The following is a 13,418-nucleotide window of genomic DNA, read 5'->3' on the forward strand; positions in this document are numbered from 1 at the left end:
GGGTCCGTGGCTGCAGAAGTCTGGGATTCCTTGCCTAAGGCTAAGCACAGAGATCCTCAAGAACAAGTTTAGGTCTGAGGTGGAGCCCCGCTGTTTTGCGTTGTTAACTGGAACAGTGCAACTCACTGCAGGAGGGACGCCGAATGCGTCCTGAGAAACCCACTCTGCGCTGCAGCCACTTTGGTTTCCCAAGCATTTAGCAAAAGGCTTGTCACCAGCAGGAATGAAAGAAGGAATGCATCTGCATAAAGATGCTGCAGGGAGGAATTTGCTAGCCTTTCTCTTTAAAAGTTTTCTCGCTTTCCATTGGCAGGAGTATTTCAGCCCAGATCCCGCCTTTAGTACCTCCCAAGTCAGGACAAACAGGTTTCTTTCCCCTCTAGCAAAGGAGCTTGCTGCCCTTTTCTTTAGTTGTCCATGCTGGGGGTCTCTTTCTTGTTTTTGTTTTTCTAGACAGGCTCTCTCTGTGTATCCTTGGCTGTGCTGAAACTCGCTCTGTAGACCACGCAACCCTCGAACTCACAGAGATCCGCCTGTCTCTACCTCCCAAGTATTGGGTTTAAAGGCGTGCGCCACCACTGCCTGATGATACTGGGGGGTCTCATTCCCTCACCATCCCTACTACTGACCCTGTAATCTCCAAGAGATTCTCATCAGAGCTCCCAGCTCCGACTTCTCCACGTGACCATGGAGCACAGCTTTAAATTCTTTCAGAGCATCCGTTCCCTGGCTGCGCTAGGGGACCCACTGAGGCCAAGGTTTTATTTCTTCACTAAAACGTAGGGAGATGTTTAGCACTGCACAGGAGCTTAAAACAAAGTGATAAGCTCCTGTGATGAAGATGGATGCCAAGTAATGTTAGAAAGGGGAACCCAAGAGCAGGTAGAAGTTGGTTCAAGACTTAATAAAGCAACAGGATGGATTTATTTAGCTTTTAAAAATTATTTATGATTTTAAGTGTGAGTTTTTTGCCTGCTTGTTTTTATTTTTTTTTTACTTTTTTTTTTTTTTTTTTTTTTTGAGACAGGGTTTCTCCGTAATTTTTGGTTCCTATCCTGGAACTAGCTCTTGTAGACCAGGCTGGCCTCAAACTCAGAGATCCGCCTGCCCTCTGCCTCCCGAGTGCTGGGATTAAAGGCGTGCGCCGTGGGGGCTGGAGAAATGGCTCAGTGGTTAAGAGCACTGACTGCTCTTCCAAAGATTCTGAGTTCAAATCCCAGCAACCACATGGTGGCTCACAACCATCCGTAAGGAGATCTGGTGCCCTCTTCTGGTCTGCAGGCACACATGCAAACAGAATACTGACAATACTGTATACATAATAAATAAATAAATCTTAAAAAAAAATACAAATAAAAATAAAGGCGTGTGCCACCACCGCCCGGCTTTGCCTTCTTGTATGTATGTGCATGCTGGGGGTACATGGTATCCCCAGAGGCCATAAGAGGGCACTAGATATCCTGGATCTGGAGTCACTGCTCCTACCTACTGAACCACCCCAGAATGGATTTTTAAATGTATTTTTTAATTGAAAAGCTAACAAATTTCTAATTACATTTCTCCCTGCAAAACTGAGTATCTAACTGAGATTCAAAGCTCAGAAGATCCAAAATAAAAAAAATTTTAAATAAGTCCTCAGGTCCTTGCTACACACTGCTAATCAATGGCAGCCATGCTGCTCGACCCCGGGAGACCTGGCCCTTAGCCCAGCACCTTCCTTTGGAATATTAACTAAAGGGGCTTTTTTTTCAATTCATGAATAAAAATATTATGTGAATTCTGCTTCAGAAAATTTTACCAGTTGTTTACAAGTTTTAAAAGCAGTCAGAGGGTCGATAAACTAGGCAGAAATCATTTTCTCAGAAGAGGAGAAGGAGGAAAAGCCCCAAATGCCACTTTCTAATTTTATTCATAATTAATAACAAAGGGACTTTCCCTAACCCAGACACAGAAAGACAATTATCACATGTACTCACTCAGGTGATTTTTAAACATAAAGCAAAGAAAACCAGCCTACAAACCACAATCCCAGAGAACCTATACAACAATGCGGACACTAAGAGAGACTTACATAGATGCAATTTACATGGAAAATAGAAAAAGACAAGATCTCCTGAGTAAACTGGGAGCATGGGGACGTTAGGGGAGGGTTGAAGCAGGGAGGGGAGAGGCAGGGAGGAAAGCAGAGAAAAATGTAGAGCTCAATAAAAATTAAATTTTTTAAAAAAGGGACTTTCCCTCACACTAGAAGAAATCAAGTCATAGGTGTGGAGTCTGTCTTCTGATTCCATCCTAACAAGTTCTGCAAATCCAGTGGACTGCTGAGGGACTCATCTCCCATCTGTCTACTGTTAACAGTTACATAAGCGATAACTGGTGTTAGAGCAATCCCACAATGCCGCAGTGTCAGGACACGCCCCTTCCCTTCACACCCCTCCTTCTCAGTGTGCGGTCAGTGGAGTCTTCTCATATGAATGACTCCTCTGCAGTGAAGTCATTTCTCATATGAATGGGTTTGCAGCTTTGGGAAGTTCGCCTCTTAACTGATTTGGCACCAGTCCAGTATGTTGCACCAAGCAAACCCTTGGCATCTAAATAGTTTTCAGCTAGAATAAGCTTGAAGAATGCTCCCAAATTTGATCCCAAACTAAAGTGTTAGCCGTCCATTTTTCTTTGTTCTTATCATCCTCAGGAGGAGGCGTGTCCTCCTAGTGGCTGGCACGCTACTGAATATCGCTGCATAAAACATTGTTAGAGAAACTTGGTCATTAACTCCTATATCATCCATTCCTGAATCTTCCAGTGCAGGCTTAGTTGTTACAGATTCTTTCCCAATTTCTAAGTCAACTTCAACTATCTCTGTGACGTAAGGAAAGGCATGGTGCTCTGACTAAAAGAAGACCAGAGGCTGCTGTGAGAGAGGCGGCATCTGCACCAAGGTCACGAATGGGGTGGACTTTTGCACAGAACAGCTTACTCAGTGGGTTGGGTTCTTGCTTTGAGACACCTTCCACGTGGCTTAGCTGTGCTTGGCTGGCTCTTCCAGACTCTCTTGCAGCTAAGCAGACCTCACTTTGCTTAGCTTGCAGACCTCAGCATCTGCCTTCACACACTCAGTAAACTAAAACCCCACTTGGAGTTTCCTCAGTTTCCCAAGGATGTCAGCCCAGTGGGTGAAGCTGAAGCAGAAACGACAGACTAGCTTATGAACAGAGGGGCACGTCAAGTAGAACTCCTTTACTTCAAATGATGAAAACAGAACAGTCCGAGTGGAGACGAAGGTCATGATGTGAAGACACAAGGGCAAGCCTGGAGTTGTTTCTTTTCTCTCATCACTTCTGTCATGCCTGGTGCTGCCTTAAAGGGTGTTGCCTAGCAACAAAGAGATGTGATGTATATTACATTGGTAAATTGTCATGTGCTGCTTGAACTCACTAAGAATCTGGCTTTGGAAGCAGAGTTGGCCCCCCTCCACTTTAGACCCAAGTATATTTTTGTCAAATGTTCTCCAAGACCCTTTATCTGGGGATGGGCCAGTGCCCCTAACACTGTAACAGTAAGGGGAGAGAACTGCAAACAACATCAGAAAAAAGACAGCTAGATGTAGCTAGAAGTAAACTACTATTGATGATTCTGTCTTATTAAAAGGAGAGAGAGAGAGAGAGAGAGAGAGAGAGAGAGAGAGAGAGAGAGAGAGAGAATAGGAAGAAAAAAAAAAGAAAATCTTCAGTGGGCACAGGAAGTCCAAAGTTCAACTGTGAGAAAGCTCAACCGGGAACTCCAGCTGGCTGCTGGCTGCCTCAACTTTCTCCAGGCAGTTTCTACTGGGCGTTGTGAGCCCTGATTGATGTTACTTTGTCTGCCCTCTCAAAGGCCACTCCTGGATGTCGTGATCACCTGACTTGATGATATTTTGCTTTCTATCTAAAACTTCTTTATTCTTTTACTTTTGCTATCTGCTTGTTAAACTTGCTCATTCAAAACAGAAAGTACATGGGTCATTTCCAGACTGTTCAGAACAAAGGGTCAAGGGACAAAATCTTCTGTAGCAGGACTTCTGATAGGAAAAATAGAAAGGCTGAGTTGATAGGGATTTGTTATTATTATTTGTTTGTTTTTGAGACAGTGGCCCTGGCTGGTCTCAGATGTACTATGTAGACCAAGCTGACCTCAAACTCACAGAGATTCATCCGCTTCTGCTTTCCGAGTGCTGGAATTACCATGTAACACCACATGAGCTATTTTTATTTTTGAAGACAGATCTCACATAGCCCAGGCTTGCCTGGAAGTCCTGATCCCAAGTGCTGGAAATACAAATATGAGTCAAAGTGCCCAGCTAGATAAGGATTCTTAAGAAACTTTTCAACTTCATCTTTAGATTTAGAAATGTACTGAGTATACAAGCTTTTGTGTAGTTTTAATTTTTAAAAAAGGTGAATAGAGCAACAGTGAAAAACCAAGATGCCATTTCAAGGTATTGTAGAACTTTAAGACAATTCTGAGGCCCTTTCTGAGCCCTCTCAGCCTTAGTGCCTTAGTGTTCCCCCCATCCCCTGGGAACCAAGGACTTAACAACTATATATGCACATACTGAAATGTTGGGAACTTTCCATCTCCCTGAGTCCTTGTGAATGTTCTCCAGATAGAACTCAGTTATTAAAATAGGGGCAAGATAACCCTTAGGTGTTGACTCAGTTCCTAATATTTTGACTCAGTCCCAGGAATGGGTCAAAGTAAGCCACAGATGTTCCCCCTTACCCCACCTGATCTGGCAACCACTCTCCCGCCCTGGCTCAGACTAAAATCATTGCCAGCAGCCTTTTGAATAAGCCAATCATAATAGTTGAAGAACAACCCCCAGGTTTCCCCACCTTGTTTCTGTGGCTTTTTGCTTTAAAAGTAGCCTGTAGCAGCTATTCAGGGTCTTTCTGGCTTCTCGAATGCTCAAAGACCCTGTCGCAACAGAATTAATTGAATCCTCATGCTTTTACATCAACTGTGGTGCGAGAGTCTCTTCTTGGGGGGACTCCTCCTCGGTAACTGGACTCCAGGGTCCAACAATATAGTCCTTCAAAGCTTTGAAACTCAAGAAATTATACAGTTTATAAACACACACACAATGAGGCTGGAGAGATAGCTCAGTAGTTAAGAGCACTGACTGTTCTTCCAGAGGACCCAGGTTCAATTCCCAGCACACCCACATGGCAGCTCACAATGGTCTGTAACTACAAGATCTGACACCCTCACACAGACATGCATGTAGGCAAAATGCCAATGCACATAAAATAAAAATTATTTTTAAAAACACAAAAAATGAATTGAACTATGGCATTGTATAAAACAAAACTTTATTTAACTAAAGGATTCTTCCTGAACTAGCTCTTTTAGTCAAAGATAAGCAAGAGGAAGTACTGGAACTCCTGGGTAACTAGGTAGACCCATAGCAAGACATTGAGCCTTCAGGAGCAACCCCTGCTGCCCCTCTGGCCCAGGTCCAGCTGCTTTGAATGCCAAAAGATCCTACCTCATCTGGCTTCATGAATTGGAGAATTCTGTAACAGCACCCCAGACCCTAGTAGGCCCCTAGACCTTACTTAGCACAACTGACTTCATGATGGAAGTGCTATTCAGGCTGTAAAACTCGGGACACAGACAGTACCATCTGCCAAAAATGAAAACAAAGACCTAATCCATCAAAGTCCATAGTTGTGGGAAAGTCTCTAAAATGTATTAACCTTTCTTTTGGCTTCTGCAGTTTTGCTTCTGGCTAACTATTCTTGTTAACCGAAGTATGTCAACTCAGAGCTTAAAAGCTCATCCTGAGTAAGGTTCAGTGCTACCCTGGAATCCTTAGTACCTAGTGTAGTCACTGGCTGGCAAGTAAAGACCTTCTACTGGCTTAAACCCATGTCCAAATAGTCTCCTCTGGTGAATACTCCACAACAGTCCTAATAATCCAGATCCCAAGCTAGAACGGCCACCAAGGTCCTGGACACCCAGTGAAGGGAACTTAAAGTCACCCCTTTGGGTGCCAGTGCTCCAGGCATGAAACACCCCATCCAGTGAGGTGCAGACTCAGCTACAACTGCTGAGCTGTTCTGAGTCTTCAGTGAAGGAGCCAAGTCCTAACTTGTCTCCAGCTGGGGAGGTTGAAACCAAGTCCTTCTTCTCAGCTCAATGCTCCAATCCAACAAAGGAAAGAGACACCTGTGGTCAAAGTAGAGCACACTTTCTCCTCTAATCCAGGTCGGTGCGCGACACCGACATGTCTGTGATGCATCAGTGCAACATCCAAAAAAGGTCTTCCTCTTGGAGTGGGTTGGACCAAGAGACAGCTCAGTTTTGAAATCTCCACTTCTCTTCCTGGGCCTTCTGTCTCCATGCCTGTCCCTAACAAAGAGCTTTGCTCTGTGTCTATCAAACAGGAAAGAAATAAGGCGTCTCTTGTCTAACTCAAAATCTTAACAGTGTTTACAAGGAAAGAATTTATGAAAACTACCGATCCAGGACAGCATTCACCTGTGGCTTGCAGAATTTATTTACTGTGGATACTTGTTTTGTTTAAGGTTGCTTTCAACCCATTGTCTGCTTTCAGTAAATGATTTCTACAAGACACACCAGACACACACACACACACACACACACACACACACTATTCTGAATCAGGGACTTGGAAGAGCACATAGTATAATAAAGTTTTTTGTTTAGCTTAGCTTAAAAATTCTGATTACCTGAGAAGTCCAAGACATAGTAGTGAGTACTCCCCACACACACACACTCTGTGAGTGAGCATTGGTTACATTGTTTTCTTAGATGCAAGTCAAACTTTTTGTTTACTGTTTTTGACACAGGGTTTCTCTGTAGTTTTCAAGCCTGTCCTGGAACTAGCTCTTGTAAACTAGGCTGGCCTGGAAATTAAAGAGATCTGCCTGCCTCTGCCTCCCAAGTGGTGGGATTAAAGCCAAGTCAAATTTAAATAGGCTGAATATGTACAAGAGAAAGAAACAGATTGGGTATGTAATTTAAAATTGTCTGAAGGCATATAATTAATTTGGTTCCAATGTTGGACAAAAGTTTAATTTCAAGAAGCATGAGGTATTTTCAGAAAAAGTTATTTCTATGTGTGTTCATTGACAGAGCTTTGGACATCTCACTGATTCCAGCTTCAGAATAAGATGATGAGGCTATGGCAGAACCATGATTTTTAAAGTTTTGGGTTTTTTTTTAATTTGTTGGTATACAAAAAAATAGGCAAGAGATTGTGTTATAAGTTATATTGTCCTGTACATTATGAGTATAGAATTGGATGGTAAGAGGCAAGGATATGGTATTGGCATGAGAACAGACAGGAGGACCAATGGAACCGAATAGAAGACCCGGATATCAATCCACACATCTTAGAACACCTGATCTTTGATAAAGAAGCAAAAAATATCAAATAGAAAAAAGAAAGCATATTTAACAAGAGGTGCTGGCATAACTGGATATTGACACGTAGAAAAATGAAAATAGACCCATATCTATCACCATGCACAAAACTCAAGTCCAGATGGATCAAAGACATCAACATAAAGCCAGCCACACTGAACCTTATAAAAGAGAAAATGGGAAGTACACTTGAACGCTTTGGCACAGGGAATCACTTCCTAAATATAACCCCAGCAGCACAGACACTGAGAGAAACAATTAATAAATGGGACCTCCTGAAACTGAAAAGCTTCTGTAAAGCAAAGGACATGGTCAACAAGACAAAACGGCAGCCTACAGAATGGGAAAAGATTTTCACTAACCCCACATCAGAAAGAGTTCTGATCTCCAAAATATACAAAGAACTCAAGAAATTGGACACCAAAAGATCACATAATCCAATATAAAAAAAAAATGGAGTACAGACCTAAACAGAGAACTCTCAACAGAGGAATCTAAAATGGCTGAAAGACACTTAAGGAAATGCTCAACATCCTTAGTCAACAGAGAAATGCAAATAAAAACAACTCTGAGATTCCATCTTATACCTGTAAGAATGGCCAAGATGAAAAACACTGATGACAACTTATACTGTAGAGGTTGTGGGGAAAAGGGAACACTCCTGCGTTGCTGGTGGGAGTGCAAACTGGTACAGCCCTTTTAGATATCAGTATGGTGATTTCTCAGAAAATTAGGAAACAACCTTCCTCAAGACCCAATAATACCGCTTTTGGGTATATATCCAAAGGATGCTCAATTGTGCCACAAGGACATGTGCTCAACTATGTTCATAGCAGCTTTATTTGTCATAGCCAGAACCTGGAAACAACCTAAATGCCCCTTGACCAAAGAATGAATTGGGAAAATGTGGTACATTTACACAATGGAGTACTACACAGCAGAAAAAATAACGATAGCTTGAATTTTGCAGGAAAATGGATGGAACTAGAAAACATTATTTTGAGTGAGGTAACCCAGACACAATTTATCATATGTACTCACTCATAAGTGGTTTTTAAACATAAAGCAAAGAAAGCCAGCCTACAAACCACAATCCCAGAGAACTTAGACAACAATGAGGACACCAAGAGAGACTTACATAGATCTAATTTACATGGGAAGTAGAAAGTAGAAAATGACAAGATCTCCTGAGTAAATTGGGAGCATGGGAACCTTGAGGGAGGATTTAAGAGGGGAGGGAAGAGGCTGGGAGGGGAGCAGAGAAAAATGTAGAGCTCAATAAATATCAATTAAAAAAAACAAAATAAAAAAATTTTAAAAAGAAGCAAGGATATATATATCTTCAGATAATCTTCTAGGGGATGGGTTTGAAGTGCAAAATTCCTGTTGTGTAAAGGAGCAAAGGGGAATATACCCAACAATCTACAGAAACTAAGCAGTAATCAGTCTACACCAGCCTCCACGTGGAAGCCCGAAAATGTGAGCCTATTTCCCTGTTGATCAAAGGTCAGAGAGTTGAAACTTAGTTATTCCTTCAAGGTTATTGTGTTTCTTCCTCAAAGGTCAGAGTTCTGCTCTCTCAACAGGTGTGGCTAATAGCCAGACCTCCAACTTCAGGAAGAGAGAAGTAGTTTATTTCTACCGCAAACAGCAAACAAAAGTCTAAGGATCCAACTAAGGGTCCAGTTCCTTTATGGGGATAACTTTGGATTCCACCCAGGGAGTGGTTTGCCAAGAGAATACTTTGGTCTAGGGTATGAGCACGATTTGTTTTGTTCTAGCAACAGAATATTTAATTATTCTATTGGTCTGTTCATTTCCTTGTATCATGTTAATGCAGTTTTTTTTTTCTTACTCCTACCCTTTTGGGCCAGGGGTATTTTAAGCAGTTGGAAATTAAATGTGGGTGAATTTCAGTACTCATTGGAATTCCCTCCCAATACTATCCTATATGTTTTTCTGTTTTATTATTTTCATTCGCATCTTCATACTCTTTACTAATATTTTCTAAATCCCCACACTGCTACCCTGGCAAGAGGTACTTCTGTCGAGGCAGGTCCTGGACACCTCCAGCACACTGTAAGAACACCCGACTTTGACCTAGAACCTCCATGACCCTTTGTCAAAGTAAGTCTTTTCTTTGAAGTTAATTGCCGGATATTCTTTTTTTTTTTTTTTTTTTTTTTTTTTCTTTTTTTTTGGTTTTTCGAGACAGGGTTTCTCTGTGGTTTTGGAGCCTGTCCTGGAACTAGCTCTTGTAGACCAGGCTGGCCTCGAACTCACAGAGATCCGCCTGCCTCTGCCTCCCGAGTGTTGGGATTAAAGGCGTGCGCCACCATCGCCCGGCCAATTGCCGGATATTCTATTAGCGTCTGACAGATGTCAGGTGAAAGGAGGCAGTCTGTAATTTTGTGGAAAACTTTGGTGGAAAGATGGGACCAGGAATCACATGGGGATGGATCATTAACCACCCGGCAAACATACAATAAATACATATATGTCGGTACACGCTAGGGGGTTAATGAATAAGACTTTACAGAGGGGGAGGTATCATTCAGACCTTCACAGGGAGGCGCATGTGGCTGTGTTCTAAATGGCCCTACAGGCATGGTGTTGCTCTGGGCATCAGAGGTAGCAAATCTTGGGCAAGACAGGGCAGATAGTGATACAGAGAGAGAGAGATAGAGACAGAGAGACAGAGAGAGACAGAGACACACATACAGAAAGAATTATTTAAAAACAGGCAATAGAGGAAGTTCAGTTAGCCTAGAATTTGGCCATTTCCTATCCTCTTTGTTTCTGTAAATATACGGTTCAGAAACAACTTACTTTGTCTATAAATTAATAAAGGAAGAGAACAGAAGGTGTATAAATATGCTACAGGGAGAAAGGAAAGAAGAGAAAGACAAATTTACTACCAAAGGAATGCAGAAAAGCAAATGGGCCTTGTCACAGAACATGCCACAGGTCAGGCCACAAAACTGAGGGGCACAGAGGCAGGTCAGCAAATGGAACTGGGTGATAGTAAGGGCAAGGCAGATGTGGAGTATGGGTTGGGATGGAAAGAGGAGCTAGCCACAGAGGAGAAGGTTGGCACATATGGGAACTAGTAAGCAAATAGAGTGAGGTCATGGCAGTGAGAATACTCACTATGGAGAGACGGGTAATGTGGTAGTTTGAGTGTAATTGGCCCCATAAGTTCATTAGGAGTGGCACTGTTAGGACATGTGGCTTTATTGAGTAGGTGTGGCCTTACTGGAGGAAGTGTGTCACTGTGGGGGTGGGCTTTGAGGTCTTCTATGCTCAAGATACACCCAGAGTCTCAGGTCACTTCCTGTTCCCTACCCATGAAGATGTAGAACTCTCTGTTCCTTCCTCCTCCAGCACCATGTCTACCTACACACCACCATGTTCCCCATGTTGATAAATGGACTAAACCTCTGAAACTGGTTGTAAGTCACCCAATTAAATGTTTTCCTTTATAGAGTTGCCATGTCCATGGTGTCTCTTCACAGCTATAGAAACCCTAAGACAGATAAGAACATATGGAGAGGGGGTGTGGGGAAGGGGCAGGATTATCCCGGAGCAGTGCAGGATAAAACTAAAGGAATCCAAGCAAACTCATTTCCATAGGGAGTAGATACCAAAATAAACATCTGTTACTGTCCAATGGTTGTTACCCTCATTTGACTCCTACACTGAGATCTGCCTCACAGAGGGACAGTTTTAGGAAGCAGACCCTTTAGACGATGATTACAAGAAGCCCAACATGTAGGGAGTGAGTGAAGTTCTGAGTGAATGTTAACTCTTTGACGTGAGTCAGACATGTCAAGGACCAAGGAACCAGAGTCAGGAAAATGGCAAAGCCTTTCTCTGGGTCAGGTTAGGAAAGGCAAAGCCTATCCGAGAACCCGTGTTTAAGAATGATTGACAAAAGCCTGGCAATGGCGGCCCACACCTTTAATCCCAGCACTCAGGAGGCAGAGGCAGATGGATCTCTTTGAGTTCGAGGCCATCCTGGTCTACAAGAGCTAGTTCCAGGACAGGCTCCAAAGCTACAGAGAAACCCTGTCTCGAAAAGCTAGGGGGAAAAAAAATGGTTGGCCAGTCTACAAAAGGTAGCATGGCAGTGTCTGTGTTGACTGCAAACTGAGGTTTCTGGCCTAGGAGACTCCACAGTAACACAGGAACCTACGAGGCTGTTGGCCTACGGAGACACCACAGAAACATATGAAGGTGTGACTCCATCAGTGTGTGCACAGTCACCTGACCCCAACTTTTCTGTATGTGTGTCTGTCCTTTCTTCATGGCCCTAGTTAGGGTTTCAGAACAAACTATGCTGGTCAAGGCACCAAGGAGCTTAACTCAGAGGAAAATTCTGAATAGGAAGAACTGGCCTTCACCAGAACCAATTCTGCAGGTACCTGGATATTGGACTTTCCAGGCATCAGAAATACAAGAAATAAGCATCCATTTTGATAAGAGCCAGAACACAACCCCTCCTCTCCCTCTCCCTCCAAATCTTGGTTCCAAATACCATTGTAAAAAATGACTGAATCACAAGGTGGTGGTGTACACCTGTGATCCCAGCACTCAGGAGGCACAGGCAGGAGTTCAAGTCCAGTCTGGTCTACAGAGTAAGTTCCAGGACAGCCAGGGCTACAAAGAGAAACTCTCATAAAACCAAAAGAAAGAAAGAAAGAAGGAAGGAAGGAAGGAAGGAAGGAAGGAAGGAAGGAAGGAAGGAAGGAAGGAAGGAAGGAAGGACAGGAAGGAAGGAAGGAAGGAAGGAAGGAAGGAAGGAAGGAAGGAAGGAAGGAAAGAAAGAAAAAGGAAGGAAGGAAGGAAGGAAGGAAGGAATCTATGATCTATGACTGGAAAAAAATACAAGATAAACCTGGGGCATTCTATTTTGCCTGAGAGTAAGAAAGTGTTCCAAGAATGATAAGCTGTTTCAAAGAAACCAGCTTACAGAAACATGGACTGGCCAAGGCAGAAAAACAGACCATGAAAATGTTGATAGTAGCTGGTAGTAGCACACATTTAATCTCAGCACTCCAGAGGCAGAGGCAGGTGGACCTCTGTGAATTCAAGATCGGACTGGTCTGTGTAGTGAGTTCCAGGACCTTCAGGGCTACAGACAAATGTATACCTCAAAACAAACAAATGTTGGCAGTGAAACTGAGGGCGTAGTGCTCAATGGCAGAGCACTTTTCCAGCTTGAGCAAGGCCCTGGCTTTATTTCTAAGGAAGAAAGAACAACAAAGTTAAAAGTATGTTTGAAAACAATATGTTAAATAATGATAATTGCTTTTTTAGTCTATTGGCTAAGATAAAGCGTAGGGTCTGTTCTCATCAGTTTAATGATGACAGTAACAACTCATAACCTGTTGGATAAAATAAGAGGGTACAAATCCATACAGATAAAAACTATTTAAATAGAGAGTTTGATAAGGAATAAGTAATAATTTAATCTACAAGCACCTCCCCAGAAACTATGTAATATTTACACAGAGAAAAAGACAGACTAACTGTCCTAGTTTCTTCTGTCGTGCTCTGATAAAACACCATGACCAACTCACAAGGCAACTTGTAGAAGAAAAGGTTTATCTGGGCTTACAGTCCCAGGGAATTGGAGTCCATAGTGGCAGAGTTAAGGCATGGAGGCAGGAAGGGAAGGCCCGACATACTGAACGAAACACACGAAACAGACAGTGCACTGGGAATGGCCCCAGGCTTTGAAACTTCAAAGCCCACCCCCAGTGATGTGGTTCCTCCAACAAGGTCAGTCCTATTAAGTTTCTCCAAACATCCAAGGCTGTGAGGGACATTTCATTCAAGCCACACTTGTCATGAGGAAACCTGACATATGGCACCTTAGTGCTCATTGTGACGAGACCAAAAGAGAATCACCACAGATGTCCAGGCCCCCAGTGCACAAATGAAGGCAAGCATGAGTAACTAGACATGCCCAAATTGAAGAGCATCGC

Source organism: Chionomys nivalis, chromosome 9, assembly GCF_950005125.1.
Source record: "Chionomys nivalis chromosome 9, mChiNiv1.1, whole genome shotgun sequence".
NCBI classification, from domain to species: domain Eukaryota; kingdom Metazoa; phylum Chordata; class Mammalia; order Rodentia; family Cricetidae; genus Chionomys; species Chionomys nivalis.